Source organism: Netta rufina (assembly GCF_964035555.1).
Source record: "Netta rufina genome assembly, chromosome: Z".
Lineage (NCBI taxonomy): Eukaryota > Metazoa > Chordata > Aves > Anseriformes > Anatidae > Netta > Netta rufina.
Genome location: NC_140126.1, coordinates 61,457,355 through 61,473,510, shown reverse-complemented (window position 1 = coordinate 61,473,510; position 16,156 = coordinate 61,457,355).

Below are 16,156 nucleotides of genomic sequence, written 5' to 3'. Positions count from 1 at the left end.
TAATGTTAATTAGCTTTGTCAACATATAAGAACTTATCATGAGATATTAATTTATTTTTAAAATATCTATGTATCTTTTAAAATTTCCCAGTTATACATGTTAGTGTGTATTTTTCCTTGATATTTAGAATGCTTTGAGGTACCATACATACATTATTTGGCTGTCTGTTAATCAGTGTGATTAAACTTCCATATTATGCTCATGGTATTAGGTTTCTGAGGAACACAAAGCACTGTGACAACAAACATCAAAAACAATGTATGGGGTGCTGCTGATATGACAAAGTGTTTGAAGGGATCAGGCTTGACAGAAGCCATTAATAATGGTCTAGAAAGGTGGTAGCTGCTACTGATGGAAAATTAGCTAATGAAATATACCCCCCCACTCTGTGTAAAAGCAAGGAAGAGATTAACATATTCTTGTTCATCAGCTGAGTCAAATAATAATCATATTCTAAAATTACTATAAGGGAGAAGAGAAAGCTCTTATGGAAGGTGTAAATCTAAGTGAGACTGTTGGAAGAAGCTGGGCTCTGTACTGTTGCCAGATCAATGCTGATATGATGGAAAGTTACCTGAAGCTGGAACATATGACATGAAATGTTAACATAAAGGTTACTGAGATTGTGGGGGAAAATATTATGCCTGGCAGGCTTTTAAAATCGTTCTCTGACTGAACAAAGAGCTAGCAGGTCAAAGCCAGGATTCAAAGAGCAGAGGGCTGAAAGAGGACACTGGTTCTGTGGACATCAGCAGAAGCCACAAAATATGGTTTTTGTCTTCATTCTAGAAAGTTCTCAGCATCACAACTGATGGTTGCTGTGCCACAAAGTTTCACCAACCTTCCTTCCATAATGTGTTAGATGGACTTCTGAGGAACACAGACATTAACTAAAGCTGCCAAGTGGAAAATCCCATGGAATAAAAACAAAGGCAATGGCAGTACAGTTCCCCTTTGTTCTGTGTGGTGTCACTATGAGATCTGCAGCACAGCTTAAACCAGACATTGGGAATGTTACTTGGTAAGGATGAAACACATTGTTGAAAATCAATTTGCAGTTCTCCCCTTAAGAAAACGTATATGTTCACTCACAGAAGCATGTGATTAAAGCAGAGGGTTGGGATTTATTTATTTATTATTATTATTAATTAATGAATCAATTAATTATTTTTACTGGAACTGTTAAACTCTTTGGGAATTTTAAAATACTTTCTGTATTGCTTCCACTCCCAGTCCTTTCACTCCCTCCCTGGCTTTTGTGGTCACAATGATGCCATTATGCTAGTTTCCAGTAAGTATGACACACAGTTCTAATTAAATAATTTAAAACAACAGTTTTATTGCAAACATATGTGAAACCAAATGTGTTCTTAAATTATTTTTCCACTGCTCTTTTGTGCAAATTCGATGGTTTCAGTCATTGCAAGTGTGATTTAGGAAAGCTGGAGTTGATGGAACACACCAACAGGATACATTCCTTGTTTACAGAAATATATGCAATGTTAATAGGTGTTTACAAGGAATATATTCAGTTTGTTAAAGTTTAATTCAAATAGATAAATATTACAAAATACTGCTTCAAGCAGATAACCTGTTATTTTCAAATATAAAATATCTTGCTTTGTTAATTCAGGAATTAAACTTGGATGGAGCAGTGCCAGGCACAGGCACAGACTGGGAGGTCAGTGGTTGGAGCAGCCCTGCAGAAAGGGGCCTGGGGGTGCTGGTGACGGCAGGCTCAGTGTGAGCAGCCAGCAAGTTCTGGCAGCCTGGAGGACAAACAACATTGTGGGGTGTGTTAAACACAGCACAGACAGCTGGTCCAAAGAGGTGATCCTCCTGCTGTTTTTAGCATTGGTGCAGCCTCATCCTGAATACTACAGACAGTTCTGGGCTCTAAAATACACAAAAGGTATTAAGTTCCTTGAATGTGTTCAGAGGAGGGCAACAAAGCTGGTAAAACGTTTGCTGTAAGGACAGGCTGAGGACACTTGGGTTGTCTTGTTCATTTGTACAATGCTCGCAATAGCATGCTTTAACTTTTGGTTAGAGAGAAGTCAGGCTTGAAGTTGGATCTACGGATCTTTGTAGGTCTCTTGCAACTTTCCCTTCCCTTCCCTTCCCTTCCCTTCCCTTCCCTTCCCTTCCCTTCCCTTCCCTTCCCTTCCCTTCCCTTCCCTTCCCTTCCCTTCCCTTCCCTTCCCTTCCCTTCCCTTCCCTTCCCTTCCCTTCCCTTCCCTTCCCTTCCCTTCCCTTCCCTTCCCTTCCCTTCCCTTCCCTTCCCTTCCCTTCCCTTCCCTTCCCTTCCCTTCCCTTCCCTTCCCTTCCCTTCCCTTCCCTTCCCTTCCCTTCCCTTCCCTTCCCTTCAAGATTAATTAAACTGATATTTATGTATATATAACACAGCTATTTATATTATGACACAGCTATTTTAGTATTACCTCAAAGACCTACTATTATTTTTAGTATCATATATGCTAATACTTTTTTTTGTTGTTGTTGTTGGTATATTTAACCATTTAAATTTGAGGTGAACTTTTAAAAGCTGGTAGTAAATATTTTGTTTATCTAAGCACAATATTTGATGATATAGCTGTCTGAAACCAAGATTCTACACATAAAAAGCTTTTCACTAAAAAAAAAAAAAAAAAAAAGCTTGTTTAAGTATGAAGTGGAAGCTCAGGTATAGGTCTGCAAGACGATTTAACCTCAATATGGCAACAATTAACTGAAAGCTCCAAAATGCTGTAGAAACTATTGCTCTGGGTTCAGTGTTCAAACTCTCTATTCAGTATTTGGGGACATGTGAGTATTTGTGAGGCTGGTCCTCAACAGTTCATTTGCTAAATAGAGAGATGGTCTTCATCTGCTTTATGAATTCAATGACTTGCTCCAGGCAACACCCCTCTCAAAAAAAGAATTCCAAATCCAAACACTTTTTGGAAGAAAGACATACATGCAAGCTGCTTATCCCACTGTAACTCACCCAGAGACATTGGAAGCCTCTATCATTAAAACTGTCTCTCTCTCTGAGGACATATAAACTTAATTTGTCTTTCTAGAGCTTCTGTTGGAAGTCAGGTCTTTCCAATTCTTGAGTGACTGATCCTTTTGTTGGATTTTAAAAGAATTTAAGAGCAGTTATGCTCTCAAAAACCCATTTGAAATTAGTCTAATTTTGTATGATATTAACAGAAGAGTATCCTTCTCTAAAGTCAGTATTGTAATGAATGGAGTATATTAATGACAAGAGGAAGAAATCTTATTTGCTATATATTCTTACTTTAAAGTGATCCACTGCTATATTATTTGCAGCTCAAGAAATGGCTGTGCTTGTTTTCCCAAAGCTGCTCTATCAGGACTCATATCAGTCTTTATCCCTACTCTCCTTAGCACTCACATCAGGGTAAGTGCAGCATCCTCTCCTGCTTTAAGCCCAAAAGTACAAATTTCCACTGAAAGCCACCAGGGCTTAAGAGCAACCTCACAGCTGCTGTTTGCAGAAACAAAACATGAGGATCCAGTACAGGCCTTTAGATCCTCTCATCTTCGTTGCAAGCACATTCACAGTCTAATGGCATTTACTGCCGGTTTCTCCTTGGCCACTGAGATCAACTGAGCCAACTTTTTAACCTGCAACATCATGTCCTTATCGGCTGTTCCCATAGAAACTAAATGTTATCTCTGTTTCTGGCAAGAAAACTCAGACACCAGCTCTGCTTGTTAAAACCTGTCAGAGGGCAAGAACAAGGATATACCTAAAAACATACATCATCTTAAGAACATTTAAATGGTCTTGTGTATGTTGAAAATAAGACTGTCTTTAGAAAGGTTGCAAATCATTAGTAATTCAAGCATATCTTCATTTTTATGTTTTTATACTACATATCACAGTATTCAATGCACATACACCATGATTTCACTAAGGGCAAATAAGGCATGAAAAATCTAACAGCCTGCTGTGATAAGGTTACAGCATTAGTGCATAGGGGTAGAACAACTGAAAAGCATTTGATTCTGTCCCACAAAATATCCTTGTCTCTTAATTGGAGAGACATGGATTTCATGGATGGACCACTTAGTGGGTAAGGAAATGGGTGGATGGTTGCACTCAAAGAATTGTGGTCAATGGTTTGATGTTCAAGTGGAGATCAGTAATGAGTGGTATTCCTCAGAGACACTGGTATTGGGACTGGTGCCGTTTAAAATCTTTGTTGGTGACATGGGTTATATGGGGGAGATTGAGTGCATCCTCAGCAAGTTTGCCAATAACACCAAGCAGTGTGGTGTAGTCAACATGCTGAAAGGAAGGGATGATATCCAGAGCGACTGGGACAGGCTTGAGAGGTGGGCCTCTGAGAACCTCATGAAGTTCAACAAGGCCAAGTGCAAGGTCCTGCACCTGGGTCAGGGCAATCCCAAGCACACATACAGGCTGAGTGGAGAATGGATTGAGAGCAGCCCTGTGGAGAAGGACCTGTGGGTGTTGGTTGATGAGAAGATCAACATGAGCCATCAGTGTGCACTTGCAGCCCAGAAAGCCAACCATATCCTGGACTGTATCAAAAACAGCATGTCCGGCAGGGTGAGGGAGGTGATTCTCCCCCTCTACTCTGCTCTTGCACGGCTCCACCTGGAGCACTGCATTCAGCTTTGGAACTCCTTGCATAGGAAAGACAGGGACCTATTAGAATGAGTCCAGAGGAGGGCCACACAAATGACCAGAGGACTGGAGCACCTCTCCTATGAAAGCAGCCTGAGAGAGATGCAGTTGTTCAGCCAGGTTAAAAGAAGGGAGACGTAACAACAACCTTCCAGTACCTACAGGGGTCCTACAGGAAAACTGTGGTGGGACTCTTTGTCAGGGGATGTAGTGATAGGACAATGGGGAAAGGTTTTAAAACAAAACAAAACAAAACAAAACAAAACATAGGGACAGATTAGATATAACTAAGAAATTCTTTACTCAGAGGGTGGTGAGGCATTAGAGGAGGATGCCCAGAGAAGCTGTGGATGCCCCATCACTGGAGGTGTTCAAGGCCAGGTTGGATGGGGCTTTGAGGAACCTGGTCTAGTGGGATGTTTACCTGCCCATGGTGGAGTGGGTGGAATTAGATGATATGCCCCTATTCCAACCCAAGCCATTCTGTGATTCTATGATTCTATGATATGTAACACATTAGCAAAATAACTTTAAGTCACCTGCTGACTTTACTTTCTCGGGTTTACTTTCTTTAAATTCTGGGTATGGCCTAAATATACCTACTTTCATCAATTGTGTGTAAACAAACAGTTACAGTGATTGAGTATGTAGAAGAGGAGACCTGTGTTCAAGTCCTGCCCAGTTAGCAATAACACTTCTGAGGTTAGAAAAGAGTAGTAAATGCTTCTCTGCAAATGCATGCTTTAATCATAACGCCATATGTGATTCTCAGTCTTGGATTTTCTCTGTAGATAACAAATATAATTACCATAATTGTTCAAACAATTTTAACAGAAAGAGTGAAATCACAGCATGATTTCCAAAAGTTTCTAAGATCAGTATTAGGCAGGGTCCACCTGCAAAACATTACATACAAGTCCCATGCATGGACAGAGGCAAACTGCAGAGGCAACTTCTCTGGCAGCAGCAGCTCGTTTCCATCTGCTTTCCATCCTAGAAACAATTGGGTTTATCCGTTCACCCAATGATGCAATTTATGTCTTCTGACTGTTGTGCATTTCTGGAGCATTGTTTAATATCTGTACTCACCTAAGGGCTTGGTCAAAACATCAACCAAAGTAGGTGCTATACCACTGTGACTGACAGATCTTTTGCAGAATAGTCCAACAAAGTGAAGAGGATGCTACAAGCTATGTGACAAAAAGACAACAGGAGTAATGCAATTGTTAAAATACTTGCAATTAACACATACTTGGAAGAGAGCTATATAGTACATGCACATCTATATCAGAGTGCAGGTGCAATCAAATGCACAATTGTTTTGAAAATTAGCTCAAGACAAAGGAAGTCAAAAATACTTTGTATTGGTCTAGAGTTGCATTATGGAAGTGACTGACCATGGGCTTGTATTTATTAAACCCTGTCAAAATATGCATGTTAATGTCATGCCTTGTGGATAATAAACTTGTCTCAGACCTTGCCATCCAATCAAATATCACTAGAATTTTTTGAGGTAAGATTAGCACATAAGCATTCAAACTGAAAATACAGTTAAACCAGACCATCTGTGTTTACAACACTGACAATATTACCTGGAATAATAGCACACAACAATTATTATTATGGGAAACAAGATGGAAGACAGGAACAAGCTACCAGAAGTAGAAAAATTTCTCTGCTTTGCAGCCTGTCTAGAGCTCATATCTATGAAAGTAATAGACCAAAAATGGTAATCCCTAGTTTTTCTATCTGTAACTGTTGACTAGTGAGGGTCTTTGACTGTGGGCATGAATGTACAAAATGAATGTATTTGATTATATCAGGTGGAGTGAGAAGTATTGGATATGCAGAGCATCATTGTTTCCTCATGTGCAGTACACTTGGTCTATATCCTAAAGGAAAAGATCTACTCTCTGCTTGGTCTACAAATGTATCCCTGAAACATCCCTGTTGTTTGAAATGGAAGAAAACCTGACGACCACTGCCATTCCTTGATTAAGAAATTCTCCACAAAGGTGCAGATTCAAGTCTTCTCAGAAACCGATTCCATATCATGTCAGAAAAATTCAGGTATGCTCAGCAGTGAAGTGTCTAATTAACCCTAACAGTAGGAAGCCAGGCAAATGTGCAACCACAGCTGTTTCACTCAAGATCTTCTGATGCTCTAACACCAGACCTGCAACTTCATCTGTGAGTAACAGCCATCAGATTATATGATACATATACATATACATATATACGGTATGATACATATCATGACATATATGATACAGATATATATAATGACATTTGACATATATGATACATACACATATGAGATATATGATATGATGAGATTTTAATATCTTGGTTGGGTTTCACCTCTATGGACTAAAAGTCAACCTTGCTCTGTCCAGACAGATTCCAAAGGCATTCCTGATCTTTTCTCATCTGACATGGATAGTGAGCAGAGTTCAGGTCAGAAAAACTATTCTAGTAATAGTAGCTTGTACTCAGCTGCTGTCTTCCTCCAGGTCCTATCACAACAGAATAGTGAGATACAGTGACACAACTAAAGGTGTCTAACTCCAGAGGAAAATGTGAACAAAGCTTTGAGCATTGTGATATCAGCTCTAAGACACCTGACCTGTGGTGGGGACACCAGAAACCACTGTGAGGTGGAGGGAGGGCTCTTTTTTTGTTGTTCATAGAAAAAGTACACAACCAAAATAGAGTATGCTACCAGAAGAACTGCTTAGGACTAACCAAAAGGACACACTAAGGAAAGTGCTGCATCTTAAATTCCATTATTCCTGGGAAACTAGCTGTTTTTCTGAGAATAAACAAGAAGAGTTCTCATTTGCTGGAGAATCACTCTAGAAGGTATGCTATTGTGTCATTTCTTCCAAAAGCAGTGCTGGATTATTAGAATTTAACCCAATGCTTAGATGATAAGCTGTGGCACATTTTGGCTATAAGTGATCAGATAATTCACTAAGGATTTTGGAGACCCTAAAATCTTCTTGACTTAATTCAGATACACATCTTTTGTTTCACATGTAAGTGTCCTATGAAACCAGAGATGGAAGGTGTGACATATTACAAGATTCATAAGGAGGTGGTAATAGTATGAATTTGTAGCCTGAAGAGTAAGACAATGACTCACTCCTATTTGTCAAAGGACTATCTCTGTATATTTTCCAATATTTGAAATAGTATGTTCATAAGTTGCCATTAATTTTGATTTAAAGTATATGTTTTTATTCAATACAGTTTTTTAAGATTATAGGTTAGAGTTATTTAGTTATTTATAGTTACGAGTTTTTTTTTTTTTTTTTTTTTTTTTTTGATGTGTCATCTGCTCTCAGATGAAGATAATGTACAAAAGGTCTCAAAGTTTTACAAACAAAACCATTTCTGAATGATGCTTCCTCTTCCTCCCTGTATGAATTTAAAAGTAGCCAGGTCTTTAAAAGACAAATTCAGTAATTTTGAACTTGAGCATAACTAACAATTTTAAAACACAACATTTCAGAATTTTCTTCCACTGAAAAGAGATTAACAATGTAAACACTTGCTACCAACACTTTTGTCAGAAGCCACATTAATCTCTAAAATTCTTACTTGCAAAAACTAGAATCTGTATGCCTCCATTTAAGAATGTAGAAGCCCTGATCCAAAATGAGGAATTGGTATCTTTAGGTGTCTTCTCTTCGCTGAAGTGCCTGCCTTCAAGTACAACACATCTCTTAAGACTGACATACATGTATCAATGGAGGACTATGTTCCTTCTGTTCTCTAGTGGCCTAGGACAGGCTTAGATCACAGTAAAGGTGCTAGAGTCAATGCTCTTCTCTGTCTCAATGGAGTCAGTACAGTGTGACATTCATCTGTGTGACAAGGCCTATCCATAAATCAGAGGATAATTTTCAGTACATTGGGTTAGAGAGACTTAAGCAGTCTTAAAACTTTGGAAATATCAGTTCGCAGTTCACAAACTTCAGTGAAATCATCGGTAAGAGCTAGTGTGAGTTTGATCCTATAACTAAGAGTTTCTTTCTAGGAGTGCAAAATCTAGGCTGTAATCCCTGCTCTAGTGTCTAATTGCCATAGAACAATTTGTGCATTGATTGAAACACAGTTACAATATTAAATATTTTTACAATTACTAAGTAAAAGCAACAGCAAATCTAAAAACTTAAAACTCTGAATCTGATGGCTTGTCATGTGCCAAGATAAAGATAAGATAAAATGTTAAGATAAAAAGTAAACAGATACTGAATTACCAAGCCTTCTAATGTCTGATTTGGCAGTGCTGTGGGAAAATAAACCTGAGTCACCTTACCCCAAAAGATACATAAAAGAGCCACAGCAGTGAGTTCTGCACAGACCTCTTTTACATTATGGTTTGAGATTCTTGCCTTTGTAACTTTGCATGGGTGAAGTCCTGCCTATGGCAAAGATAAAATCAAAGAGATTATTTTATTATATTTACCTCCAATTATAGTACAGTTCATACTCATCTTCTACTCCTCAGCTGAGTGAGTGTAATGACTTGAATTTCTGGCATGCAAAAAGCATTTCAAATATAGTAAACTAATGTATAGCAAAACCGGATCTTAAATAGTCAGAAAGTCAACTAACTTCACATAAAAGCATCACATAAAAGCAGATATGTGATAAAAATTTCCACACTCCAGAATTATTGGAGATGGTCCTAGAAATGGGGATGAATTTTTGTCTATTTCTTGAACAAGCGTCATCAATAATTACATTTTTTTTCCCTTTGCAGAAAGCAGAATTGAATGTAAAAAAATCTTAAATGATCCAAGAGTTATAATTTTCTGTTTCTCACTCTACTGATTGAAATTTGTGTGGATGAATTAAGTCTCTTAGGCAACATTTGCAACTGTAAACTTGTCTTGGCTTGGGGGTGCTCTGTGAGAACAGTCATGTTTATCACAGAATAACAGAATCACAAAATTGTCTAGGTTGGAGGAGACATCAAGATCATTGAGTCCAACCTCTGACCTAACACTAACAAGTCCTCCACTAAACCATATCACTAAGTTCAACATCTAAACGTTGTTTAAAGACCTTCAAGGATGGTGACTCCCCCACTTCCCTGGGCAGCCCATTCCAATGCCTAACAACACTCCCAGTAAAGAAGTTCTTCTCAATATCCAACTTAAAACACCCCTGGTGCAACTTTAGCCCATTCCCCCTCATCCAGTGTCACCAGGCACGTGAGAGAATAGACCAACCCTCATCTCACTACAGCCTTCTTTAAGGTACCTATAGAGTGCAATAAGGTCACCCCTGAGACTCCTTTTCTCCAGGCTGAACAAACCCAGCTCCCTCAGTTGCTCCTCGTAAGGCTTGTTTTGACTTATGTATGTCCCTTCTAAAAATCTGGACAAAGGATGCTTCATCTAATGAACTTTGGCAGCTCAGGCAAGCCTTTGGATCCTGAATAAATAGTATTGAGCGTAAACCCCCTACCTTTTTAAATAAAATTTTATCTTCAACAGGGAATAGTTGCTTTCTGCAGTAGCAAATGATTAAGAAACCACTAAAAGTTTGGGTCCCAAAATCACAAATGCAGGTAATCAGCCCTGCAGTTTCTGGAATTACATATAAATTTAGGGGAGGTGTAATTCCATGGAAATTTAGGAATGGGATTAAAGATTCTAATGTTTGTCAAAACAAGAAAATATCTCCCTTGAACCTTAAAGAGAAAGAAGAGAGGCTTTCAGTAGTAGCCTGAGTAAGGCCAAACTAGCTATAAATTGGCTAAATGTTTGGCTTGATATGATATTTTGTCAGATGATACAGTTTTAGGATCATGTTTGCTTTCAGGGACTGTAGTTCAAGCAACTTCCAAAAGTTGCAGAAAGTCGGTGCTCTCAGATATTTATGGAAGTTTTAGTTAATACTTCACTGCAAACAATGTGCAAAATTGAGTAGAATTTTAAGATGTTTCTAAAGTCTTTTGTAGCTCTTTTTTATTGTTGTTTTTGTCTTTTTTTTTTTTTTTTTAATTCAAGTGCAATTTTGTCAAAGTCACGAACTTACACAGGTAAGTTATGCTAAATGGGGCAATTCTGCATACTGATGCAGTACAAAGAACAGAACAAAGAACAGAACTTATCAGAAATAAATGAATATGTTTCTATCAAGTCTTTTAATCTCTACCACGTTAGGTGAAATTTGAAGTGGTGTAAGAAATTTAGAAATTATGTTAAAAAATAAAACAAACCAGATATCTTGTTTGTGTTAAGTGCTTGAGAAATGGCAAGAGCCATATACAATTTGGATTGCTTGTTCTTTACTTGTTTCTTGATACCAGAGCAACGTAAGTGTGCTCTTCCTATATACAACTAATGTACATTTTAATAAAAAGTAAGTTTTTTTCCATCTTTTAGACTGTAAATGATATGTGGGAATTTCTTCTTAGTCAGTTCACTTAACACATTTCAAAGTTCTTTTCATAGTAGATTTATTCTGTGTAAAATTTTTTTAGAGTAAGAAAATTCAATGCTAATTGAACTTAGCATTTTTCAATGCTAAAAAAATAGCAATATGGGAGATTTATATGGCAGCTTACTAAATATGGTACTTGACATCTGCAATGAAAGAAATTTAGGTATAGTTACTGGCTGCATGGAAGTATTCAGTAAAACAAACAAAAAAAATATATAAAGAGTAAAGTAGAACTGCCTTCTGCTGTTTCATTTCTCATTTCTCCTGTTGCTTGCTAAAAAGATCAGAAACCATTCCACAGTTTGGAAACAAAATACATATTCTTGGTTATGTAGAAGTTAAAGCTCTGTCACTGTGTTGTTTTCATGTTTTTCAACTGGGATAACAGCTGGGATTATCCAGAGTGCACAGGATATAGAGCCCATTTTTGTGAACCAGTAACTAAAAATGGACCAGTCGTAATTATCATGAAAGCAAAAGGCACACATGCATCTTGGTTCTGACAACTTCTGCTAGAAATAGTACTTACCTAGGGAGACAATGAGTTCTGAGCTTTCCTAACACAGCTGTGGAGAATTACAAAATCTCCAGAACAAATTCAGAGCTGAGGTAAATGACTGTGGTCACTTTCAATGATGGTGTCGTGGTTCCGCTCGAGTGGGCAGCCGAGCTCCACCACAGCCGCTCTCTCACTCCCCCTCCTCAAAGAGGAATGGGGAGAAAATATGTGAAAAGGGGCTCAAGGGTTGAGATAAAGACGAGAAAATCACGCAATAATTATTGTAACGGGCAAAACAGACTCTGCATAAGGAGATAGTAAGATTTATTGCCTATTACTAACAAGCGAGAGAAGTGAGAAAACAAAGGAAAAAGCAAACCAAAAGCACCTTCCCCCCCATCCACCCTCTTCCACCTCCTCCCCTCTGAGCGGCGCAGGGGAACGGGGGAATGGGGGTTATGGTCAGTCTACAGCACTTCTTCTCTGCCGCTCCTTCTCGGTCACTCTCGTCCCCTGTGCTGTGAGGTCCCACCCACGGGATGAACTGATCCGGCGTGGGCTTCCCACAGGCAGCAGCTCTTCCAGAACTGCTCCAGATATGGGTCCGTACCACGGGGTCCATCCCTCAGGAGAAAACTGCTCCAACCGGGCTCCCCTACGGGCAGCAGCTCCTGCCAGATCACCTGCTCCTGCGTGGTCTCCTCTCCACGGACTACAGGTCCGGCCTGGAATCTGCTCCGGCAGGGGTCTTCCACAGGCGGCAGCCTCCGTCGGTGCAGGGCCACCTGCTCCACCGTGGTCTCCTCCACGGGCTGCAGCGTGGAACCCTGCTCCACCGTGGTACTCCATGGGCTGCAGAGGGACATCCTGCTTCACCATGGTCCTCACCACAGGCCGCAGGGGACTTCTGCTCCGGCGCCTGGAGCACCTCTCCCCCTCCCTCTACACTGACCTTGGCACCTGCAAGGCTGTTCTCTCACTCCCAGCTACTGTTTGGCGCAGCGTTTTTTCCCTGTCTTAAATATGCTCTCACAGAGGCGCAAAACAACATCCCTTATTGGCTCAGATCTGGAAAACAATGGGGCCCTTCCCAAACATGGGGCAGCTTCTAGATCTTTCTCACAGAAACCACCCCTATGGCTCCCTGCTACCAAAACCTTACCACGTAAACCCACTACAGATGGGTGGATGAGACTTTTGGACATCCACCAGATGTATTACTTGCTTGAAAATAACTGTCATTGTTTTTCAAAGACGCATTTGATAAAATGTACATAGTAGTATTCAGCACTATACAGTTTAGATTTTAAACACAGGCCATACATCCTGAGAGACTGCTAGAAATGACGTAACTTCCATGGAAATTCATTGTAGGACTCTGAAAGGTGATTGTTTTATAGAAAACATTGTTAAAAATAAAAAACTTAGTGGAAAATCATTAATGGCCACATTAATAACAGATAATGTTAACATTATATAATAATTAGTGGACAATGAATAATGGAAAGATCACATGTTTTCATTTAAAACTGACTGAATTTAGAAGTAGAATATAGAAATATTTTCCATTGCATGGAAAATTTTTACTGATGGCCCTTGGTGCTTGAGTCTGTCATATTATGGGTCCAGTTTAGTAAGTCATGGACAGAACAAATGTGTCCTCATGCCATGGCTTGGAGAACAGTCAGTACCTCAAGGGACTACTTGGCACTCATGCAATCCAGTCTTATGTTCGTCAGTGAGTAATTGATCCTTCCCATTTATGTTTCTGGCTTCTCTCTCCTAGCTTGTGCCATGGCTTTTAATATAATTTGAGTCTGGGGAATAAGGGAGGAATTGGCAGAGATTCATTGTCCATCTATAGATAATTCATCAATCAAAAATGAAAACCTTGAATATGTGAATGTTCACATTTGTTTTACTGCATATGACATAGAAATATAGTTTTTTAATCACAGAACCTGGAGTTGCCTTTGAGATAGAGATTGTATATATCCACTGTAAATTTGCAAATTAAAGAATTTAATGGTTTACTTTTTTTTTTTTTTAATTATTATTATTATATATTATTATTATTTTATTTATTTATTTATTTATCTATTTATTTATTTATTTATCTTTGCAATTCACTATTATGTGTTTGAGTTAGTCATTTAATTTGCCATTTCTGTTGCTTGGACTATTCTGATTAAGGTGCTTGAGGACAGAATCCAGACTGTATTTTTCTGCATGCTCCAGATGTTTGCAATAATGCACTATACTACTGAAGTGAATGCCATGCCAGTGGTAAAGGGATCATCTTCCACAGGAAATACTTTGCATTTGACACCAACCAATATCTCCTTAGGGGGAAAAAAAAAAAAAAGTACAAATTCATTAGCTGACAGTTAAACAGTAAGAAGTATATAAATATAAACCTTCAGTACTTCCAGTAAATGACTTTGAAGAAGTACAAGAAATGACTGACAAAAAATACTGCTCTAGGATTGCTGTATTGCTGCTTCAACAAAGATAAAAAAAAAATAATCATCTTGAATTATTCCTATACTTTAGAAACATTAGGATACATCCTTGCCAAAGAGATGCAATAAGCATGGTAAAAGCATGTTTTTCATTACCATCTTCATTTCCTATTTTTTTTTTTTTTTAACATATCACTCTGTATTGACTTAAGTCAGAGATTTTTGTTAATACTCTCCACTAGAAGAATGGACATTGAAATGAACATTTATTGGAGAGCAAAAATACATTCCTGCATCTTTCAAGGAAGCATATGCATATAGTTCAGTTGTCTTAATCTTCCAGATTAATATATATATATTTTTTTCTTTGTCTATCCTTTGGCTCATTGTTGAATAAGCATCATCAATAAGCATTGTACAGAGAATTATTTATGCAAGGTTAGAAGACACAATTTCTATAGTACCAACAGACAGTGTTCATAACACTTGGAAAAGTTCATATTATCACATCAGCTTTAGGTACCATATTCTGAATGACTTTGGTTTTATAGTCATGTCTTATTCCACATACAGTACTCTGTTGAATTTTACATTGAAAAAAGGTCTTCATTATACTAAAGAACTCACAATTGATATGTGCTTTTTTGATAAGATACCCTATTTCCTTATCTAGGTACTGGAAGACTGATTCACAAGTAACAAGTCATTTAAAACCTTTCTTTTGTGTACTTCTCAGAGTGTTTGACTTTTTTTAGAGAAATATCAGTAGTAGTTGAAATTTGGCTGTAAGAAGCCCACAGCAATTTAGTGCCTGGGGAATATCCCAGATGGAGGATGGTTGGCTTGCTATGATTGTTTTACAAGCTTGATAGAACTCTAGTCCTCCAAAGAGGACTTAGTTTCAGTAAGCTTATCTTCCAACTGGGCACTATTTCTTCTCTGTTGAAGAAGCAATAAATCTTGGGTGAAAGGAGTAAGGCAAGAACGTGGTGCAAACCGTGAAATAACCATTAATCTGACTTCTGTTATGCTTGCTAATTATTGATTGGAAATGAGCCAACTTAATTCAGAATTGTCTACTTCATTTTGCGATCCAGACTTTTCTTTCTAGGGGATTTTTTTGTTTGTTTGTTTTTAAAGAAGTTAAATAACATAACAGTATTTACTTATACTACACAACAGAAAGTATATTTAATTTTTTCCCTTTAACTGAAGGCAATCACAGAATCACAGAATTGTAGGGGTTGGAACGGACCTCAGCAGATCATCGGGTCCCACCCCCCTGCCAAAGCAGGTTCCTTAGAGCAGGCTGCCCAGGTAGGCATCCAGATGGGCCTTGAATATCTCCAGAGGAGACTCAACAACATCCTTGGGCAGCCTGTTCCAGTTCTTTGTCACCCTCACCACAAAGAAGTTCTTTTGCAGGTTGGTGCGGAACTTCCTGTGCTCCGTCTTGTGGCCATTACCCCTTGTCCTGTCCCCACAAACCACTGAAAAGAGGTTGTCCAAATATTGCTGTCTCCCAGACTTAAGATATTTGTAAACATTGATAAGATTCCCTCTTAGTCTTCTCTCCTCAAGGCTGAACAGACCCAGGTCTCAGTCTTTCCTCATAGGGAAGATGCTCCAGGCCACGTATCATCCTTGCTGCCCTCTGCTGGACTCTTTCCAGGAGATCCTTGTCTTTCTTGTACCAGGGAGCCCAGAACTGGACACAGTACTCCAGGTGAGGCCTGACCAGGGCAGAGGAGAGGGGGAGAATCACCTCCCTTGACCTGCTGGCCATACTCCTTTTTATGTACACCAGTATCCCATTGGCCTTCTTGGCCACCAGGGAACATTGCTGGCTCATGGCCAACCTGTCATCCACCAGGTCCTTCTCTGCAAAACTCCTCTCCAGCAGGTCATCCCCCAGCCTGTACTGATACATGCAGTTGTTCCTTCCCAGGTGCAGGACTCTACACTTGCTCTTTTTAAATCTCATTTGGTTACTTCCTGCCCACCTCTCCAGCCTGTCCAGGTCTCTCTCAATGGCAACACAGTCTTCTGGCACATCAGCTACTCCTCCC